Source organism: Myotis brandtii, unplaced genomic scaffold (assembly GCF_000412655.1).
Source record: "Myotis brandtii unplaced genomic scaffold, ASM41265v1 scaffold344, whole genome shotgun sequence".
NCBI classification, from domain to species: Eukaryota; Metazoa; Chordata; class Mammalia; order Chiroptera; family Vespertilionidae; genus Myotis; species Myotis brandtii.
In genome coordinates this window covers 2499231-2517062 of record NW_005363247.1, presented here as the reverse complement: position 1 = coordinate 2517062, position 17832 = coordinate 2499231, and the positions used below count along the sequence as shown (strand labels likewise).

The following is a 17832-nucleotide window of genomic DNA, read 5'->3' as shown; positions in this document are numbered from 1 at the left end:
ACATTTATTGAATGCCTACTATGGGCCAGGTACTGGGTTAAGATTTTTTTTTTATTATTGATTTTTTACAGAGAGGAAGGGAGAGGGATAGAGAGTTAGAAACATCGATGAGAGAGAAACATTGATCAGCTGCCTCCTGCACAACCCCCACTGGGGATGTGCCCTCAACCAAGGTACATGCCCTTGCCTGGAATTGAACCTGGGACCCTTCAGTCCGCAGGCCAACGCTCTATCCCCTGAGCCAAACCGGTCAGGGCTGGGTTAAGATTCTTCATATTTATTGTGCTAAACTTCAAAATAGTGTTATTGTATTTCATGGATGAAATTTTATGCTGTGGAATGGCCCAAATAAGAATCTAAGAGCTTGTCATTTGCATTTTTGCATATGAGAGGTCATCTTCATCTTAAAAGTAGCCACAGTTCTGGGGCATGTTTATATTTATTTCTCTTACGTTTTAAATTTCTTAAAAATAGAACACATACAAATATCTACCATTAGTAGAGTAGGTAGCAAAAATAAGTAAATCAGACTTTAAGATGATAAGGACTAGTGAGGATTGTGGAAAATTGTGAGTTTATGTTCTTTAGGAAGTCATTCAGATTTAATTTGTAATGAAATTGTGTGGGAACACACGCACACACACACAAGCACACACACACAAAAGTCACCAGTTTGTAGACCTTTAAACTATTGCTTCTTTTCTTTTTTAAGCAAAGGTTTTTAGATATGATACATCAAGAAGATTAAGAAAAAAACCTCATAGACATAGACAACAGTATGGTGTTTACCAGAGGGGTAGGGAAAGGGAGAAGAGAGTATGGGGTTATAAATGGTGATGAAAGGAAACTTGTCTTAGGGTGGTGAACACACAATACAATATACAGATGATGTATTATAGAATTGTACACCTGAAACCTATATGACTATTAACCATTTTCACTCCATTAAATTCAATTTAAAAAATCTAAAACAAACAAACAAATAAATAAAAAGATATACTTCCATTTGGGGAATGAATGTGAAGTAACTGGTTTGCATGTATTCATATTTACGCCCTCAAATCTAGTCTGATGAGTGCATGATGATCGCTTTTAAGGAGTTACTGCTTTGGCTGAATTATTTCACTTAGGTGGTTATGATACATACACGTTTTAGTACTTTATCAAAGAAGAAAAATAGATCCTGAGTTCCCTTCTTCTCTCAGATGATTATAGTTCATAGCTTGAGAGCACAGTAGTTACTTAGCAATCAGAGGACTGTGCAAGGGCAGAGCATGGCGCTCACTGCTGTGTGGACAGTTGCAGGCCACGGCTGCTCGGGCACTCACTGACGGCTCCTTTGTCAAGTGGTTTTTCGGTGTTGGAAAATGGGACCTCATTGTTTCAAAGTTTCAGTTTGGAAAATCCAGACATTAAGGGCTAATCTACATTTTAAAACAGTTGTCTTTGGAAGAAATTATGCTATAAATGAGAAACCTGTGTGGAGTTCTGGGCTCTCTCTTTATGTTAGCTTTGGCAGGGCCAGGAGCCTGTTTTGATGATAACGCCAGCATTTGAAACCTGTATTTTACATCACAGGAAAACTAAACAAATTTAAAACACTCCACATTTGCCTTTTGACACCCCGTAACCAATAGATGAACTCTAATTTCTGGGCAGCCTCCCAGCGATTAATGCCTTTCCATTTATGACGTGAGAAGAATGAGCAGCATGTTACAGTTGGTCTTCTGTCCGTTTCTGAAGAGTGCCGTGCCAGGATTTTGATGTGCACTCGCGTTCTGGCACCAGGCGTCACACTTCTCACCCAGCACAGAGCCAGCTCACAGATCCTGTTCGGCACAGCAACTCCAGACATGCAGCCTGAATTTGAAGGTGCCCTCTTAAAATGTGGCAGGCACAGCCTCTCTCTTAGTATTTGGAGCTCAGCTGCCTTCAGAGCAGCCTTGGAAGAGTTGTGTGTTACCTACTCACTGAAGCAATCTCCCTAAAGGTGAGGCTTGGCACTGCAGTGCTGTACCACAAATGTTTTCTGTTGCCTATACTTACTTTCAAGAGGAAACTCTCAATATATCTTTCCCCATTGTTATTAGAGATTACATACTCTTGCCCTAGCTGGTTTGGCTCAGTGGATAGAGCATCAGCCTGCAGACTGAAGGGTCCCAGGTTCAATTCTGGTCAAGGACACATGCCCCGGTTGCAGGCTCTATCCCTAGTAGAGGGCATGCAGGAGGCAGCCAATCAATGATTCTCATCATTGATGTTCCTATCTCTCTCACCCTCTCCCTTCCTCTCTGAAATCAATAAAAAATATTTTTTTAAACAAGAGAGAGAGATTACTACTCTACTCTCTTGGAGGGAACAGTATTGGAGTAAATACCTTTGGGGCCTTCCTTGATTCCTGCATCCTTTATGGAGAGGTATGACATTCACTCAGCCATGTGTGGTAGTTGTTAATGCTGTCCACCAAATATTTTTGCTTCTCCCCACTTCAGGGCAAATGGTAGGATTGCATTTCCTGCCTTTTTCTGTAGCCATGTAACTGCTTTGGTCAATAAAAATTGAGCAGCCCTCACCAGGTGGCTCAACTCATTGGAGCATCGTCCTGTACACCAAAGGGTTATGGGCTCAACTCCCAGTCAGGGCACATGCCTATGTTGTGGGTTCAATCCCCAGTTAGGGAGTGTATAGGAAGCAACTGATGGATGTTTCTTTCTCACACTGGTGTTTCTCTTTCTCCCTTCCTCTTGTTCTAAAAATCAATAAAAACATCCTCAGGTGAGGATTAAAAAAATAATAATAAAGCCCAGCTGGTGTGGCACAGTGGTTGAGCATTGACCTATGAACCAGGAGATCACGGTTCTGTTCTTGGTCAGACATGCCTGGGTTGTGGGCTTGGTCCCCATTGTGGGGTGTGCAGTAGGCAGTTAATCAATGATTATCTCTCATCATTGATGTTTCTCTCTCTCTCCCCCTCTCTCTTTCTCTCCGAAATCAATAAAAATATATTAAAATAATAATAAAATAAAAAATAAAAATTGAGCAGAGGCAATGTGTTACTTTGCCCTGTAAATATTAAAAGCCAGTGTGAGATTCACCACTTCCTTCTCTTCCTGCTGCATGATTAAAGAGGCACAGGTTGAGAGGAGGCCTATATTAGCCTGGGCCCCTGAGTAACTGTGATAAAAAGAATCCCTGTTTACCAGTTTTAGACTTGAAACATGAACAAGAAATACATGTTGGTGTGTTGGTCACTCCGATTTAGTTATTGCTTGTTACTGCATCATAACCTAGCCCATGCTGACTAATGGGCCTTGTTAACTGAAATGTGAAACTATTGCACTGAAGTTCAAACAGGACAGAGCCAGGCACAACTCTTTCTTGTCTTATTATCTCTCAGTGAGTTTCCTCCATGTAGATAAGAGACAAACAGAGCCTTGCTTTAGTAGGTTGACCATCTTTCAAATATTGTCCCTGTGATAGGTTAGAAATACCAAAGTATAAATCAAGAAAGGGGATAGAAGAACATGCTATGTTCTCCTACTAGCTTCACCATTAATAATTTTACTATATTTTGATCCCTACTTAGTTCTTGTGTCTTTCTTCTCACATTGGTTAGGGAAGCTATAAGAAGGAGAAGTGATGATATTGTTTTTCCAAATCTCCAAACTTACAGAACTTAGATATTTATACAGCACACTATTAAGTCATAACTGTAGATAACAGGTGTAGGCATACTATTGTTATTTCTTAAATGGTAGTAGCCTAGTTATTTACAGATGTGATGGGCAGGACATGGGCCCCAACTTTTTAAGCCCCTGGTGTACATTCCCTGAATTCCTTTCCTTTTGGTGTATAATGAAAATATCATTTTTGTATAAATGAAATACCACTCCCCATGGTTAAGTTACATTTTATGGCACAGATTGAAGAGATGTTGCCAATGTAATTAAGATCCCTAATCAATTGAGTTTGAGTTCATCAAAAGGGGGATTATTCTGGTTATACCTAACTTAAGTGATATTTTAAGAGTCACTTTCATAGTAGTCAGAGTCATTTTTCTCCTGGTGTTAAGGAAGCAAATAGTGAAGTTGTGAATAGCCAAGAGAGGAGGCCACAGGGCAAGGAGCTGAAACTGTCCTCTAGTTGCTCAGGGTGGTTCCTGGCTTACATCTAATGAGAAAGTAGGGAACTCAGTCAGAAACAAAATCTGTCATCAACCTGAGGTAGCAGATCTTCCATAAGTTATTCTCCAGATGAAAACATTGGCAATCAGCATCTTGCTTTAAGCCTTAAAAGATCCAGCAAAATGTGCCAGACTCCTGACCCACAGAATCTGTTAGATAATAAATTTATGTTGTATTAAATTTGTGGCAATTTGTTATGTAGGAACAGAAAACTAATGCAAAAGTAATCTGACCTGATAGTCTTTTCTTGAAATATCTAGCTTTTTAAAATATATATATTTTTATTGATCTCAGAGAGGAAGGGAGAGAGAGAGAGAGAAACATCAATGATGAGAGGATTATTGATCGGCTGCCTCCTGCACGCCCCACACTCGCAACCTGCACATGTGCCCTGATCGGGAAATAAACCGTGACCTCCTGGTTCATAGGTTGATGCTCAACCACTGAGCCATGCTGGCCGGGCTCGAGCTATTGTTTTAATAACAAATCATCTAACATTTTCTGCTCTTTAGCTTCCTGAAAACAGTTTTAACTCTCTTATGGAGCAATGAGATTGGAAGAGGTTCTGACAGTGGTTAAATGAGGCCCTTGGTGTCCTCAGTGCATCCCTAGTCAAACCACTGCAAACAGCCTTGGGAGAACCTGTGGGATCTAATAATAAAGCCTTTTTTTGTCAATTTATGCTTACTCACGTTAGTGTTGTTTTCCTACTGATCAGCCATTGCCGTCAGTTGTGTTTCAGGCATTTCTAGCCTTGTCTGAGGTCTGCAGTTTTGCTTTGGGTAGAGAATGAAGATTGCTTGTCTCACCTTTATTGCACCCTCCTGCGTCTCTTGTAAGTCCCAGAGAGCCTGGGTCAGAAAGGGGGAGTCATGGCTGCACTGATCCCTTGAGTCTGACACTCTGTCCTAGAGGCAGGAGAAATGTGTTCAGCTGGGAGAGTGAATTAATTAGTGACAAATTCAGAAGTCTCTACCCTTGACCCTTTTCTGCATTACCCAGGACAGTCTTGAAGTGGCTAATGATGATGTGGTAAAGAGGTGAACAGGGGTAATTCCTTCCTCTGAATCCTCAGAAGATAACATCTGTTGTATAAAAGATAAAATATAGCCAACAATGTTTTCATCATTCTCAAAAATAAATCTTTTTCTGTAAGAAAGAGGAAAATCATACTCTGCATGAACTGTTAGGCCTTTCTGCTCTGAATTTTAATCATATCAGTCCTTTTGTTTTGGCTGAGTGGTTGTAGATAGGTTATGAGAAAAGAAAAATAAGAAAGAACTTCTATAGTAGCTGACTACCATCCGAGATGTTAACTGAAAGGCATAGTTGACCTTGTTCATTTGCTTTCATTTTAGAAGATTGGGTTCACCAATTCTACCTAGGGTCCCAGATTCCATTTTCATAAAGGCCAGTTTAAAGTAAGCCCCACATCCCAACTTGATGAGGTAATTGAGGAAGAATTATAGGCATCCCCTGGGCCTTTAACCGAACAGTTTACCTCTGAGAACATCCAAACTAGGTGAGGCTCAGATCACGTTGTAATTGTCCCAAATAAATCCCCTCAAGATTTTCTCACCCTTCTTTATATTTTTAATCTTATCTCCAACTCTGTCTAAATTAGTAGATGTTAGTCCATGCTCCTTACAGCACTGTGGGAATTCCCATGGGTCTACAGCAGAGGAGGAGACAGTGCAATGGTAGGGAAGCAGGAATAAATGGTAAGGGGATGTTCTACTCACCCTCCAGACAAAGCAGTTGTGTATTTTTGTTCATGTTTTTCATTTTACTTTTTTTCTGTTTTAAAAATTGGATTTAAACAAAGGGACTTGGATCCTGCCACCACCTCAAGCAATCACCTCAAACCTTTCATACTTCTACATCAAAATTCTTTGAGAAAAAGTGTCTATACTATCCTCCTGAAATTGTTCCTTTGAAGGTTACAAATACCATTGGAATTTCTAATTAAGTTTAATTTAAAAACTTTTAAAATTACAGTTGACATTCAATGTTATATTAGTTTCAGGTGTTCAGTACTAGTATAATGATTAGACATTGATATAACTTACTAAAATATCCCCTCCATAAGTCTAGTACCCACCTGGCACCATACATAGTTATTACAGTATTATTGACTGTATTCCCTATGCTGTACTTTACATTCCAATGACTAGTCCACAACTACCAATCTGTACTTGTCAACCCTGCACCTTTTTCACCCAGCCCGCTCACCATCCTCCCATCTGGCAAACATCAATTTGTTCTCTGTATCCAGAAATCATGAAAAGTTTAATTCTACCATAACCAAACCTACAGAAACCTATTTCACATTTGATATTAATTAACTTTTTTATCTTTTACAATCACCATTGATACCAATGACTATTCTCCCCTCAATTAAGATTCTCTCTCTCACCATTTTCAGGATATAGCCCTATCTCTATGATAATTTTTAATCTACTTTTTTATTGACTACAGTTCCCCCACATGTGGCATCTGTCTTGGGCCATGTTTCTTAGAAGAAAAGTCTGAGATGGGAGTTATTGGTCAAGTGATTTATTGGAAGTGCTCTTAGGAGAATTCAGCTAAGTAGGACAGGGCGAAGAGTAAGCAAGAATATGACTTCAGTTGGAAACTAATTCAGTCTGATCCCATGAAACACTCTAAAGCACAAGCACAAATTGCACCAATGTGTTTTCTCTTTGAGGCAAAGGGCTAGAGTTTTGTACCCAAAGTTTTGTCCAACAATCACAAAAATAGGCAGATAGATGTTCCAGCTAGTAAAGGAGAACTGGGCAGGGTTGCATTCGCATACACTAGGCCATCTTTAGGTTGTGTTCTTTTTCCTCTTGACATGTCTCCCTTAAAGTGATCTATTCTCAATTCTATATATATGTGTATGTCTGCCACAAAATATCACCAACATCTCATCCCAACTGCAGATCTTCATTTTTTAATTCATTGAACATTGGATATATTATAAAGTTCACAGTTTCAAATTATTACTCATCATTTTTATCTCCCCAAACTGACTTTGCTATATTTATAAATAGTGTTGTTATTTGCCATTATTAGGGCTCAAAAGATTTTAAAGTATCATGCTTTCTTCCTTTGTTATCAAATTATCTGTCATGCTTTATTCTTCTTTATTCCCTACTTCTGATGCCTTGCAAAGCACTAATAATTCTACTACCTGACACATTTAGTCTTTGTTCAAGACATTTTCTTCATCTTTCATTTTTCTACCCATTTTCACATGAAAGAATTGATTAAGATGTTCTAAAGTCCTTATGTTGTCCTGGAGAATAATAAAGGTATTATAAAATACTAAATTTTGATAAATCCAGAGTACATGTTTAAATTTAGAACACCAGCAATGCCACAGATGTTATCATTACCCTGAGCCATACACAATCCATTAGCCCATTTAAATATGCCTGTTGGTGTAATAGATTGTCTGCATGCATGCTGACAACTTAGTATCACAAGTGCCTGCATCTCTCTTCCTCTCCACCCGAGGGAATTCTATGGCTCCCTGAAACGTATTCCACCACAATAGACAAGATTATTTTTGTGTGTGTAGATAAGCTAACTATTCCAGGGGTATTTCATGATTGGATAGAATTTGTTGAAGAATGCCCTAGATACTCAGTCTTCTGTGGGGTGATCCTATTATATGATTCAGAGGATCCACAGTAGGATTGATCCAAGTTGTCTACAACAATGCCTCACTCATTCATACACCTTTATTGAATTCAATTCTCACCCTTCTGTCTCTTATATCCCACACACTCACAGCTCTTACTGGGATTTCTCCCAAATAAGCTTCTGGATTTTAAGTTCTTATCTTAGGATCTGATTTTTAGGGAAGCCCTTAACAATTGCACCAGACTTTGCTCCAGAAATCAGACTCTTAGGACATGATTCTGGCATTGGATCTCTTGGCCATCAGGTTACAAGGACACAATTGCTGATGGTAAGTTGTGGAAAATCTTTTATGTACTGCACTATCATAGTTCCTTACATCAACAAATTTTAATTGGTGTGTTGCAAGGGGCACACTGGTGTACTGCAAGAATTTTTAAAATGTAATACCTAACTATTTAGTTAGTACCTCTTTTCCCTTAGGAAAGGTTGAAACTTGCTGTCTTAGACTATCACTGTGGTGGACTTGGATAAGGTGTAGGGTGGCAGGGACAAAGTACTTGTTTTTGCAATCGTGCTAGCACCTAAACAATAAAGAGGCCATGACAATTATAAACAATGTAGAGTGAGCTGGCTTTTTAACTGACCTACCTAGAAAACTTGAAGAAGGATAATTAGACTTAGGTCAGCTATAAAATCCAGGAGGCTTCCATAAAAGTATTAAAGAAATCCTTATCTGCTGCATCCAGTGGGAGAAATACATTGTAAGTCAGGTGCCCACATTGTTACAGGGATGGCAGAGGCACAAAAGAGGCTGAGTGCACTTCTAGCAGGGAGTTATGCTAAAGTCATGATCTGGAAGAACAGGGAGCCGGACTTACAACCTGGTAGGGCAGGCATGAGGGGTTTGTTTGAAAGCCTTGACTCTCTTAATGCCCTTGAATCATCCTGGCCAAGCAGTCCTCTTCTTTGCTAGAGAGCAGTCTCACATCATACTTAACTATCAGAGGCAAGATGGATGTGATTACTCTACTGAGCTATGAGGCTAGAATGACTTTGATCCACAAAGATCAATGGCTAATAGACCATGACATGCCTAGAGGCTAGGTGAGTAGGCAAACAACGAAGTGTTTCCTAACTAATCAAAATGATCATGAGCACTAAAAGGCTAATGTTAGCCACTGCAATGAAAACCTTAACCAGTCCATTAAAATAGCAACCTACTTGTCCTATTAGTCTACCTTGTCAACTCTTAACTACCCTTACCTAGTTCTATTATATCCCTTCACACTTAGACCTTTCTAACACTATAGTTTTCCCTATTTATTATGGATTTTTAAAAGTATCTACTTTCCCCCATTTGAATGTAAATTTCACAAGGGCATTGTTGGTGGGTCTATTTTGTGTATTGAAATATCCCAAGTACCTAGAACAATGACTGTCACATAGTAGGGGCTTAATGAATTTTGATTAATGAATAAACCAGTTCTCTGCACTGCAATAGAGATTTATTTTTTTCTGAGTAGCACTATAATGCAGTATAATTGGTCAGTATCAAGGGTGATTTAGAAAAAGCATCCATGAATCTTGTGACACTGTAAAGAAGTTGTGCATTCCTTTGTATGAAGTATAAGTATTCTCAGGAGGCATTTCTGGCTGGCTGGGTTAGAATAGTTTAACTTATTCCCTAGGTAATTGCTTTTCAGTTGTCTTGTGGACCCAGGATTTAGAAACCCAGGTTTCTAAAGCAATTTTTTTCTCTTTACTGTATTATCATTCTTTAGGATGTAATTATTCAACTCTTTTTTTATGTGGCATTGTAATATCCAAAATCCTTTAAGGGAAAAATGGGTGTATTTATAAATATTGTCTTTTTTTAAAAAAAATAACAGTTCTTGGTGGAACGAGAGTGTGGAAGGGGTTAATGCATTATCCAACATGGCTAACATACTCTGAGAGAGGGCTATGTGCATTCAAAGACCTGAGTAATGATGCCATTAACCTTTCCTAGTCTAGCTCTATAAGACACTTCACCATTGGTTCAAGTGACTCTTTTTCCCTTCATTGTGACTAGCTAGAATTTGTATTAAGTGTCATTAATCAAAGGTGAAAAATTCTCTGAGCAGGAAAATTGTCAGTGAAATTGGCTGCTGTGTGTGGAAAAAAATAAATAAAAAGGTTTAATAATTATATATTAACTCAAGCAGTAATAGTCTTTTCAAATCATCATAGGTTGAAGCTCCTCTTTGATTTTAGGGGTCTAATTTTGAGGAAGACCTATTAATCTTTTTTCCATTTCTTTGCCTTTCTTATTCAGTAATTGAACTGTTCAGGTGTTATTGATTAATGTAGCTTTCTTAAATGACAGGTTGGTATGGCAGCCAAAGCTATTCTCTATGCTGTTCTTATTTCTGAAATGACATGAAATATTCTGGAATCTGGGGAAAGAATAAGATATTAACTTTTTTTATAAAAACAGACTCAGGTACCTCTAGAACTGGAATCTGGGGAAAGAATAAGATATTAACTTTTTTTTATAAAAACAGACTCAGGTACCTCTAGAAGGTGGGGGGGGGGTGGCAGCTTTTCTTTGAACCATTGATGTTGGAGCTAATAAAATGAATTTTAATTTGTAGCAAGAATAAGAGCTAGCCCCCTATAAACATATCATATTTTGAGGAAAATTGACCCTAGGAAGGTTTTTATTAACATTTCCCCATAGCCTTTAAAAGAAGTGACTGCAGGAAGAAATTCTAGTCCAGATGCAGCAAAGTGAGGCTTATGCTGGCTGCAACAAGTAGGTGAGTAAAATTCTTCATATTTTAATAGGCTCACATCATAGAGAAAAAAGGAAAACATAATCTTGAAAGATCAGTAGAAAGTAGCTATTTAGAAAGAAAGACTCTATAGGATTATATCATTGCCCCAAACTACCAATATCATTTATTTTGTGGAATAAACATCTGTGCTTTGCAATGTGACTGGGAGATAGGAGTGCGATGCGAGTTCTGTTTAGTTTGCACTTCTGGCTGTTCCTTCCCTCACACTGTGTGTGTTAATTGCCCCTTGCGGATGGACTGCATGGTCTCGAATCCTCATAGTGTGCAAGTGAATTTGTTCTGTGCTGCTCTCAAGCACACCTGCAAGACATTTTAATAGCTTTTAAAACTGACGATGTTTCCTTAACTCCCTGTTGCATAACAGTCCTGACTACCTGAGGCATCATCACAAAAGATAATTTAATAACAGCTATGATGATGTAGGCACCTGAAATTCCATCTGGCAATAAACACTGTAGTGTGATTTATATGTACTAGTATATATCCATTATAAGTGGGTGAATGCTTTGACATATTATGTCCTGTTTCATACCATCCCCTGAATTTTTCTCTTTAACATTTAAATTTAGGACACAAAATTGTATACAAATATAATGGGAAAAATAATTGGCTTCACTAGCTATAGTCTTCTTGCAGCTATGGAGTCAACAAAGCAAAAATAAATGCTATTTTTAATAAAATGTACAATACAGTTTAAAGATTTTCCAAGCTTACAAATTATTTATTTACTATACCTTAAAAAATTTTGTCATTTTTTAGAAAGGGGAATAATTCTAAACAGGGCTAGAGTATTTTTCCTATATGGATCAGTAACTCTTTTGAATAAATAAATGAATCATTGTATGGATGAATAAAGGAATTAATTAAATGTATAAATTTGTTAAGATTAATAATTATATTTAATTTATTCATTTATATGCATTTTCAATTCCATTTATTTTAGCCATAGATAAAATTTTCTAAGTATTTCTTGGTTTTTGGTCATCACTAAATGGCTACATCTTATTTGTCATTAATCAAATATTTTGAAAGTTGGACATATGAAGGTTGGAAGAACAATTTTAATGTTATGGTTGTGACCCCTTTACTCTTTATCTGCTCTCTGACCATGTTACTCTTTCACTGTTCCCTAATATGCAGTAGAGGACACCTTGCATTTTCCTATCATTGAGAATCCTTTCTAGACTCACTGGGTCTCCTTACAGCTGATGAAGGGTGGGAAGAGCGGAGGGGATTCTGGAAGAGAGAGGAGTCTCCGCTAGAGAGCTGTCTACAGTTGGTGCTTAGCGTCCTGTTTTGGATGCTCTCAGCTTAATGCTAGCTTATTAGTTTTATTTCATATATGATCTGTATTAACACCATTATAACTCTTACTGCTGTAACATAATGCTTAATGCAGCATGTTAACTTTTGTCAAAGGTAAAAAACAAAAGCTATTTTCAACTAAGATGGTTTGGAGGCCATTGAAATATCACCTGAATGCTTGCCCGGTCTATATTCTTTCTTTAGAACATGCATGTAACAATTTGAAAATTGGACCTGAAGCTTTCATATAGTTGAGGTAGGTATCAAAAAGCACATATTATCAGTCTGTGTCTTGAAAGATACGATTCTAGTATGCTAGAGACCTCAAAAACTATCTTGATATGTTAAATGCCTCAGAAATTTTTCAATCTCAATTGAATTTTTTAAAACTTAAAACTGTTGGTTGTAATTTGGTTGAGATTTTAGAATTACTAAGTTCTTTTTGTTTTTAACCTGAGATTTTACCCAGTGTGTTGAAACATTCTTTTTTTTCATCAAAGAAAGAATCAAGGCCATGAAATACGAGATATGGCATATCTTCCTCACATGTACAGTACAATTTTTCAACAAAATAATCTCTAAAATAGAATAAGTTTATTTTGTTAATATAAAATGATACAATATATTCTTTGCAGACTATATAATTCTATGTGAGATTAAAGTGCATTGCCTGAAAGTAACAGAAAATATCACTAACAGAGGCCTAAGCAATAATGACTTTTATTGTTGTAAATAAGAGGATGTGTGGTAGTAGAAACTAAGAAGTTTGTACATTTTTCACCATGCAGAAATAAACTTCTGTTTCTTCTATTCTTTCATTCTACCATGCTTGTCACTCTATTTCAAAATTACCATTTCAACTCCAATTGCACGTAGACAGGAGAAGAGGGACACTAGAGTCTGTCACCTTTTTTTTTTTTTCCAGGAGGTCAAATCTTTTCCTGGATATACCCCAGGGGACTTCTGCTTAGATCTCATTGACCGGTATTGTATCACATGGCCACTTCTAGCTACAAGGGAATCTGGGATTCTAATCATTTAGATTTCACAAGACAATGGAAAGCAAGTATTTAGCATTTCCACCTCTGTGGTAGAAGTCAGTAAGAAAATAAAGGATGGAGAATTATGTCATAGTGTCTACCATGATTTCTAAGCTCTATCTTATAGCCAATTGAATTCTAGCAATTTGACTACAAAGAAATATGGAACAACAAAGGAACTGGGGCATCTTTTGAACATTTATTGCAGTGGATCTTACTAAGATATAAATGTCATTATCTAGTAGGGCTAATATGTATTGGAATTTCACACACAGAATGTCACTGACTGTTTTAGAAAAATGAACTTCAGTGGTATTGTCTACTTTAAAAAATTAGGATGGAAATGGGGTTTTCCCTTTAAAAAACTATTTAATACAATTCCTTTTAAGTAAGTCATGTTAACAGACTAGTAGGATGAGTAGATAAGAATGTTTGAGGGGTGGGTAAGAAGTTAGTTAAATGAGCCCCAGTAGCACTAGGTTATGAGTATTCATAACCACTACTTGTTTTATTCTAGAGCAGCAACAAAATGGCAGAGACGACAGCTGCCACATCATATACATACACACACTCCTTCCTACACAAACTATGCTTTGTACATCAGATGCAGCATAAATATCATGGCATGTGGCAGTTGCTATGGTGACACTTTTTTTTTTAAATGAAGAGCAGATGGAATAGGCATGTAAAACTTGCATAAGTTGTTAGTAATCTGTGAGTTACTGCAGACTAGTTGATGAAGGAAACTTTAAAATTCTAGCTCTTCTAATTCCTCCATATAACATGTTCAACCACCATTTTCCTCATTTTCTTCAATTTTGATATATAAGTGGCAGTGAAAAAATTTTAATTGTTTCTTTTGTATCACAGAAATTGTATATATATATTTCTGTCCTTTTTCTATTGCGGAGCTTTAAACTCTTTCAGTGACTACATGTGTATTTCCAGGGGACCCTATTGAGTTCATTTCCTTTAAGTCTAATTCTAACAATCTATGTTATAATTTTGAGAATAGTTCCAGATATGAAATGATTGCAACCAGTGAGAAGTAGGCTTATTATACTTTACAAAGTGCTGTATAAAACTGTATAATGTATAAGAGCTGTAGGACATGTAATTAATATTTTGCATTAGTTTGTGTCTGCTGTGTCTAATCAGCCAATCTAGGCAGACCTTATTCTGAAGACTCCTAATCATCTAAACTTCTTAGCTGCTCTATGGAAATGGGCAAGGGAAAAAAATTTCAAGGGATGATTCATGGTTATAATCATAATCAATGGTTTTTCTATATTTATCTGTAAAACCAAACGGCAAATACTTAACATAATTTAGCAACTACTTAGTGTGCATTCAACTCAAGGCAACATAGGACAATAGCACTTTTAGGGACAAGCCAGGAAGTGACCATCATTGGTAATGGCTCTCTCTGATGCCCCCGCATCATTTACACTATTGGTTTCATGAAAATCTTAGATCTTCTCTGCAGTCACCTCTGATTCTGTACTTTCTGGTTTCCTTAATCTGATCTGATGGCAAATTTTCTATGCGTGTTGGTTCACATGGATAGAAAATAAGATTACATATTTGATCCATGTTAATTATTCCTTGGACTATTTCTTGAGAATTTCCTTGAAGGTGAGTCAGATTCATTAATTATATTTATATTTCCTATTTTCTGTGAGATTAAGATGAAGTAGAAAGATTTATGATCAGCGGTTTTTTAGTATTCTTAAAATGTAAAGACATCTCTTTAAATTGCAACCCCAATTGCTATTTTAGATGCTATGGGGACTTGTGCTTCTGCTTCCACCAATAACAAACTTTGTAGTGTGAAGTTGCAGTATTTTCCAGCCAAACTCTGATGTGTGTTTAATAAGTGATGTTCCCTGCCCTTACTGCCCAGGTGCTTTCAGACCTGCCTCATGGCAGAAGCTGATCATTAGAACTCTAGGCAAGACTGACCTTCCCTTCACAGACTCCACTGTTATACATTAGTAAACCAGTAGAAGATTGCCAAGCTGGGGCCACAAACCCTTACTTGTTAATCCATTAATTTATCCATTTAACATCTACATATTAAAATGTACTCTGGCCTGGCAGACTTGGCTCAATACTTGAGCATTGACCTATGAACCAGGAGGTCACTGGTTCGATTCCTGGTCAGGGCACATGCCCGAGTTGCCAGCTCGATCCCCAGTGTGGAGCATTCAAGAGGCAGCCGATCAATGATTCTCTCTCATCATTGAAGTTTTTATCTCTCTCTCCATCTCCCTTTCTCTCTGAAATCAATAAAAATATATATTTTTAAAATGTACTCTACACCAAGCCCATATAGGGCACTGGAAATAACAGAAGTCAATGTGACAGACCCGGGTGTTTATATTTTAGGGAAGGCATCAATCATTAACATGTACATTCTTTGTTTTTTAAAACAATGATGGCAAATTTTATCTGCTTTGAGGTGATAGCATGGGTTGATACAACACAGCACAACTGGAGAGAATAATTTAGACCAGGAGGCAAAGGTGCTTCTCTAGAAAGAAACATGTGTGGTGAGAGCACAGAGATTCCTAAATTGAACTTCAAATTAAAATGATACAGTTTCCATTTCAGGCCTGGATGGTCTGCGTTGTGTGTGTTTTGCAGCATGTTTTAAGTAATCAATGTGAAAAATCCAAGATTAAAAACATGGTTTTTGTTGTTGTGTTATCAAGTATGGAACTGATTAAGTACTCCATTTATTAAACTAAGCACAGTAATCATAGCATTTAAAAAAATAACAATTCACTTTATTGTTATACTAGAGGATTGATGCACGAAATTCGTGCAAGAGGCTCCAAGGGCTGAGGCGGCAGTTGGCTGTCGCCTCCGCCCTCGCAACTGCAGCCCAAGCTGCTGTCCCAGCCCCGGTAGCGGCAGCAGCAGCCCTGGCTGCTGCCTCGGCCCTCGCAGCCCTGGCTTCATCTGGAAGGTTGTCTGGAATGTCATCCGGAAAGTCACTCGACCATCTGGTCTAATTAGCATATTACCCTTTTATTATTATAGATGTAAGCCTAAAATAATTATATCATTACAAAGAGGAGAAAAGAAAGAAAAGTCCTTTTTCGGGATTAATATTTTGAATTCAAGATGCATTTCTTGTTTCTCAGTGATAATTTCTGAGTACTTAGTTTTTTAAAAAGTCCATTAGTTAAAGGTAAGTATATCCATAGTGTTTTAGGACATTAAGAGATAAAAATGTGCCTTCTACAATCCTAAGAGAATCACAAAGTGGTACTACCCTCATGGATTTAAAACTCAAGAACATCTCCCTCATCAAGAACCAATACCCAATAATTACTATAATCATACTTCATTCCTTACTAAATTAATCCTTCACTCCATGGAAGCTAAGGAGAATTAATCATGCTTTGAGTTCCAGAAAGTTACATGTATTTTTACATTTCTAATTCATTATAAAAATAATTGTGGGCTCTAATTTTGTTTAACTGGTGTGCTGCTTATAATTGCAAAATAGCTGTTAAGCAATTGTGGCAAAGTCTTGAATTTGTAAGACAGTAATGACTGTTCAGCCTAGTGAGACACTTAATGTGGAAGGACGTGAGAGATTTATAATTAAAACAATTTTCTCAATGAACTGTTTACTCAGACAACAAACAGCTCACCTTTACCTTAGCACTAGTTGACAATTAATTGACAACATTGTTGACAGTGCATTTAACTATGCTTTGCCACTTATTAGAAACTAGAGGCCCTAGTTTCATGTGCAGGTAGGGTCCCTAGCCCTAGCCTGCAATCAGCGCCATCTTCCGCCCATTTGCCAGCCCCCAGTCCTGCCCCACCTTACCACCAACACCCATCCCAGTTCCCTGTTCGCCATCTGGCGATCTATCAGAGTCTGCAGGCCAGGGGGAGGGACCAAGAGGTCAGCCATTCCACCCGCTCACCAGTCCCCAGTCCCGCCCTGCCACCCACCCTGGTTCCTTGTTGGCTATCCAGCAATTAGAACCTGCGGGCTGCGGGGAGGGAGCGAGAGGTGGTCAATGCACCTCATAGCGATTGGTTGATCATTTGTTCTGGTTTTTATGCCATTATGGTCGCTGGCCTTTTATTATATAGGATAGGATTTACTTCCATAACATCATTATAGTACTTGTGATATTTTCAACCATAACTTGCTAATAAAATATATGTGACTGAACATTCTTTTCTTCTTAGCAGTGCCATTAGAGAAATTGTGAAGGTGTTATACATGTATTAGTGTTCATGCTTCCAAAACTGGTTTTTAGTTTTCATTAGTGTAAAAAATATAGTTACTTGTATTTTATTATTTGTATGTTAAATTTTAATGAAGACTTAAAGCAAAGTTATTATAGGCAATGTAGTACAGTAGAAAGATTAATGAGTTGAAGTCTGTCAGATTGGTTTTGATCCTTGGCTATTTTTAATAACATGTGTGTCTTCGAGTAAATCACTAAACCTCTTAAGCCTCAGCTTTCTAACCTGTAAAGTGGGATAAAAACCAACATTGCATAAATAATGGGAAGATTAAATAAAATAGTAAGTGTAAGATTATTGACATACTATAGGAACTTAGGAACTGCTTGCTAGTCATTATTAATGACAAAATTTAAGGAATTATAGGACTTTGGTGTATTCTTTTTATTCTCTGAAATTATACCTACTAGGCTATTAACCTCTGTACCCCCTGCTGTACCACTGAAGAAAAAAAGGGTACTCATTTCATTTCATTCTGTGTTGTTGGTTTTTTTGGTATAAAAAAAGACTGATCATTTTTAGCACATGCTTGTATTTATG

At 37.4% G+C, this 17832-nt stretch overlaps 2 long non-coding RNA genes across 2 annotated transcripts in view; both read left to right on the top strand.

Moving 5' to 3' along the window:
- Positions 1–17832, top strand: part of LOC102250128 — a 211792-nt gene that overhangs the window by 149337 nt on the left and 44623 nt on the right. The gene's annotated exons all lie outside the window — the stretch shown is intronic.
- On the top strand, positions 2–8065 carry LOC106726991. Its single transcript, XR_001363147.1, has 3 exons — positions 2–29; positions 1638–1990; positions 7983–8065. It is a non-coding gene; the product is annotated as an uncharacterized LOC106726991 (long non-coding RNA).